General features: G+C 38.3%; 1 long non-coding RNA gene across 1 annotated transcript in view; it reads left to right on the top strand.

Annotated features, from left to right (window-relative positions):
* The first annotated feature begins 222 nt into the window (after positions 1 to 222).
* Positions 223 to 5,803, top strand: part of LOC109310790 — a 19,966-nt gene continuing 14,385 nt past the window's right edge. Inside the window, exons 1-2 of the long non-coding RNA XR_002101317.1 lie at positions 223 to 392; positions 5,121 to 5,126. This is a non-coding gene — a long non-coding RNA (uncharacterized LOC109310790). The remainder of the gene's footprint in view (positions 393 to 5,120; positions 5,127 to 5,803) is intronic.

Here is a 5,803-nt window from a genome sequence, read left to right as displayed (position 1 = left end):
CAACAATTCCTTGAAAGACTTAAGGGAAATATTATTACTAATAAACAAAAAACATCTTGAGCATTGTAGTGAATACTATGGAATCCTGTATTCCAGTAACACTGAAATCAAACAGGAAGAGCTTGAAGGATTACAATGGTTCAAAGTTATGATAGATTTAGACAATGAGCCTACATTAGAAGATTTGCAGAAAGCCATTAAATTAATTCCTGGGAATAAGGCATCCAGCAATGACTGCTTGCCTGCTGAAATCTACAGATGGGTCAACAATTAATTACTTTGAAAGCTTCATGAAGTTATACTGCTCTGCTGGAAAGAGGAAGCAGTACCACAAGATTTCAAAGATGCTTGGTTTGTACAATTATACAAAAACAAAGTGGACAGAAGCAACTGTGACAACTATAGAGGTATCTCCTTGTTGAACATTGTGAAAAATTGACACTCACATTATGCTCCCTAGGCTGCAGTGAAAGAATATCTATCCTGTAAGTCAATGTGGTTTTTGCATAGGATGCTCCACCATTAATATGATATTTTTGGTCAAGCGTAGAGAAAAATGAATACCACTGTACGTAGTCTTCACTGATCTGATGACGGCCTTTGATACAGTCAACAGACAGGGGCTTTTTACTGTTCTGAAGAAATTGAGTTGTTCTCCCCAAACCTTGAACATCATTCACTCATCAGGGTATGAAGGCAACAGTAGTGTATGAAAACAAAGAATCAAACACTTTTTATATCAACAATGGGGTGAAATAGGGGTGTATCTTAGCCCCTGTGCTTTTTAAAATCTACTGTTCATTCCTGCTTCTTCATGCATTCAAGGACCCCAATGATGGCATTTATCTTCAAACCAGACTAGATGGATGCTTGTTCAACATTGCAAGGTTTAGAGAAAAACCCAAGGTAAAAGAACTGGTTCTGAGAGATTTCCTGTTTGCAGATCACATGTCCTTGGTTGTTCATCATGAATCTTCCCTGCAAAATCTCTTGGACAGATTTTCTGAATCATGCAAGAGCTTCAGGATGATAATTAGTCTCAGGAAGACTGTGGTCATGTACCAAAGGGTGAAAGAACTAATACCTGGCATCACTCTGGAGAATAAATCCCTTGGTGCTGTTGACAGTTTTTGCTATTTGGATTCTACGTTCAGCAAGAATCTTGACCTTTAGACTGAACTAGCTAACAGAATTGGAAAAACAGCTAGTAATTTTGGGCTACTACAGAGATGTGCATGGAATAACAGTAAACTATTTGCTAAGGTAAAGATGAGAATCTATGAGACTTGTGTGCTGTCATCCCACCTTTATGGTTCAGAAATGTGAACCACATATGCTAGGCACATCAAGAGACTGAACAGCTTCCACATGAAATGTCTGCATGAGATCCTGAAAATAAAGTAGGAAGACAATACCAAACACAGTGTTACTGAAGCACACGACACACAAAAAATTATCTGAAGTCATTCAACATCAATGTCGAAAGATGGGAGGAGCATGCAGAATCCCATCCAATCTGGAGAGAACATCTGGCACTGGGTACAGCTCAACATGAAGCAGCTTTGATCCAGAGTATGGAAGCAAAGCAATAAAGAAGAAAGCAGTATACTATAAATTTGCACTTCAAGTCAGACAACTTATGGATCTATAGAAGTTGTAATAAGCTATGTTGCTTTCAAATTGGCCTTAGCCCCAAATGGATTCATCAGGCATCTGACTAGACTTACATATACATCATGATTCAGAGGATCAACAGTTGCTCACTAATCCCAGAGAACCTCCAGGCAAATACCTGCTTGTATCTCACTGCCAACTGTAGGACCAGTATAGTGAGGTAATGCAGAATAGCTGGAATGTGCTGAACCACTGGTACAGCATGTATGGGTATGTAGGCCATACAGGCATTGTAGGTGTGTGAAGCATGGGCTATAGGTAATAGGCTGTGCCATGTTAAAAACTGACCTAAACTTGACCTGTGTAGCAATGCTGTAAGTTAAGTATGCACTGTAGACTTCATTGCAGATTCATATTTTTGGTCATGTCCCTAGTGTCACATGTACATTTTTGCACCAGTTATCCATTATCTATCCATTAGTACCATCCTTTAAAAATGCACTGCAGATGCAAATCCTAATTTTTATTCTGTAGTAGATCATTTAGGAATATCAGAGTAAGCTGATTTGCCATAAGCAACACATGCAATATTTAAGAACCTTTCACTTTTTAATACTGCTTTATGCAGAAATAACAATTGATGTTCACATTAAGACAAGAGTTATGCAATCTTGAAATGTTAAGGGCACTACAAAGCTGCAGTGAGAAACTCAAAGGTTTATTGTTCTTACCAAAGAATAAAGTCAGACAAATGGCTTTCTTTTCTCCAAGCAGTAATTACCTTAACCCTATCTGTGCTTCAGCTTTAGGTTTCATAATATGTAAGTAATAACTTGTAGATAAAGGGTAATTCCAGCATTTCTCATTACTCCTGGCAAGGCTTTTCAGAGGACCCATTCTAAAGATACTTTTGTCTCTTAAGTTTGAAAGGAATCCAGACAGACGCCAGACAAATGTTTTCCAAGTTCTTTTCTCATCTATATATTTTAGGGCTTTCACAGTATCAGAGGCTAGTCAGGCCTTTCTTTGAATTCTGGCATGCTAGTTTCAATTGTTCCATTTTGAAATCCACTGTTTTCTTTTGATTCATTCCACAATATGAAAAGGATCAAGCAGCTCTCTGTTAGGAGGCAGTGCAGTCGCAGGAGCATGCACAGTGTCGAGGCAGGAGGGCATCATTAGTTCTCTGCCTGCCTCTGCCTCTGTTTGGCCCTGGGCAAGTCACTTCATGTCTTTCTCTCTCTGTTTTTGCTATCTATAAAATGTGGATAAGCAGTACTTATCCACTGAGGGCCTAGCCCAGGCCCCTCTGAAATGCTCCCATTGAAGCATCAGGCCAGAGTTTTCTAAGAATGTTATGAAGATAAATTAATATCTGCACGTTATTCTGAGTATTAAAATGCTATTTAAGCACTAAGTTTGGTTATATGGACAGCACAGAAAACTCTGCATCTACTAATTGTTTTCAAAATAGTAGATACATGTTAGTTAAAATGGCAGAAATATTTATCTTTCAACTCTGATTGCTTTCCATATCATATGATAGAAATGATTCAGTTCATACATATGCCCTTTGTCTCTATTCCTCACAACTATTAGAAAGCAAAGGGATAGAATTGAACTCTTCCTTCTAAATTAAAGTTTGTCTGTGATGAGGAGACTACCCTGATTCCTCAATAAGAGCAAGAAAGAAACAGGCTGGAATCAGAGCTCTCTCTATCCCCCCTACATTTTGTCGTCGTCGTTGTTGTTGTTTTTGATTCTTTGTTTCAGATTAGCCTGAATCAAAATTTTATGTCCAGTAGTCCTAGGCTCTGTTGACCCTGGCCTGAATTGTTGTAAAAGTTGCAGCCTGGCAAACTGACTTCTCACTGAATGAGATACCAGTATTAATAGAGCCTGGGTAAAATCTTATTGCATTTTGCTTATTTTGTACTTTATACACTAGTCTCTGGATGCAGGCACTCAAGCAGCATCCAGGCACTAGTATCTCAAACACCTCAGACAAATAATCAATACCCAGTCTTCATGAAGGAACTCCACACTTGAGGAATTGTTTCCATTTTAAAAGATTTAGAGGAAAAACTTTTCTGCTGTTTGCAACAGCCTCCTGAACTAGAAACTACCTCAAAAATTACAATGTTTCTTCAAAGACCAATTAGAGATCAGAGTACACAGGAAATATGTTTGTAGGTCTGTGTATATGGTGCCACCTTGTGACTCCTACCACCACGCTACTGTCCACTGCCTCATGCAGTATCCTCCCCATTCGTTCTATAAAGAGCTGTATCTTCTATGTACTTATCTAAAAGGCCAAATCCCTGTCTTACCCCCAAATGTTGAACTAGATGAATGTGTAAGCTTTCAGTCAGAGTCCCAAAAGTATTTAGGTGCCTGTCTCCCACTGATACTTAACTGTAAACATCTTTGTACCTAGGGTTGGATCATACCTTAAATTGGGACTAAACAGGATGGCACCCTAAATTTGACATGGGACGGGCTATGCAAGATTCGAGACATTCTGAAAAGCCACCCACCAGCAAAAGGAAAACATGAAGAAAGCAAACCTAAATGTTGTTCATTTTATGATACTAAGTGGCAACAGTAAAAAAAAAAACCCCAGAAAGGGACAATGGCAAAAAATAACATTTTAAAAACAATTCAAAATTAAAAGTAATAGTGTGCAAAAGGGGCTTTTGCTTAAAAAAGAAAGAAAGAAATGTTCAATATTAAGCCCTAAAATTAACAATAAAACTGGTCATGGAATTATTTTCCCATTTCTCAATCAGCTTTAGCCTTCATAACTAAAATCAGATAACTTTCCTATAGGCTCCGTTGGCACATGACTGAAGCACACTGGCGTGCCCCTGAACACACAAGGATTTAGAGCACAGAAGAAATTAAACAGCTTTTTCAGTTGTAGGCACATTATTTTGGGGCTATATTCTATAGCTCATAATTTATGTTTTGATAAACTGTTTTAATATTTAATGATACACTAAGTGTTTTCCATGAATTGAAAAGGGATATGACAAACCTAAACCAGAATCCCAAATTTGCTTCTTACCACACTGGAATTTCAAAATAGAATTGAAACAGGGGTTTTGTTCTGGCTTTGATTTAAAACTAGAAGCTTATTTTCCAGATTCAAGGCCAATGAAGCTGAAGATGGTTTTCAGCCAATATATTGTAAGAATAGTTCTTTTGAATTCAAACTGAATCTTAGCTCTAGGTCAACCTTAAGCCTTTAGCTCAAAACCTAGTTTAATTATGATATGAAACCAACCACCACCACCTCCTGTCACCTTTGGAAGAGGTTTTTCTTGATTTACTTAAATTCTTTATTAAAGTATATGCAAAGCACATCTTACCTTGCTTTCTAAGCACAAATTCAACATGTTTTGATTATAACATTTTCCTTGAGCTGTTCTTGGTTTCCTGCAAAAACATGTTGCCTGTTTAAAAGTGTAATGTACTGCTGTGGTTGCAGTATGTTGCTAGGAAAGCTGTTGGTAAGTATGTAGTTAGAATTATTGAAGGACCTGACCTTATTCTAAGTATTAGTAAAATTACTGAGCTCTCTTTTAATGGTGTTTTTGTTATCTCTGTCCTTGTAAGTCTCTTGCTCCAAATATTGTGGCTCGTTATTAATTTATATCCTGTTTCCATTGTAATTATAGTTGGCATAGGAGTGTTACCTTATGTTTTTAACACATTGTCACCATGCATCTTTTTAAGATCCTCATTGTTCCCTAATAGAGGTTATTTAAGCTCCCTGATCAGACTGGATAATCAAACATCTTGGTGGCATAGGCTAGCAAAACCATGACTAAGGGTTTTATTGTGTTGGTGGTAGTGTATGTATTTCATAGATCTCATAGACATTAGGGCTGGAAGGGACCTTGGAAGAGCATCGAGTCCAGCCCCCCACCCAAGGGGCAGGAAGTCAGCTGGGGTCTTAGGATCCCAGCAAAATAAACATCCAAATTTCTATTGGCAGGCTGTTCCAGACCTTGGGGGCTCGGACAGTAAAGAAATTCTTTCTTATGTCCAGCCTGAAACGGTCTTGTAGTAGTTTATGACTGTTCGACCTCATTGTCCCTTGGGTGCTCTGGTGAACAAACGTTCCCCCAGATCCTGGTGGTCACCCCTGATAAACTTGTAGGTGGCCATCAGATCACCCCTGAGC

This window comes from Crocodylus porosus, unplaced genomic scaffold (genome assembly GCF_001723895.1).
Source record: "Crocodylus porosus isolate Cpor-Errol unplaced genomic scaffold, CroPor_comp1, whole genome shotgun sequence".
NCBI lineage: Eukaryota > Metazoa > Chordata > Crocodylia > Crocodylidae > Crocodylus > Crocodylus porosus.
Note: the sequence above shows the minus strand (reverse complement) of the source record. Positions and strands in the feature narration are given on the sequence as shown.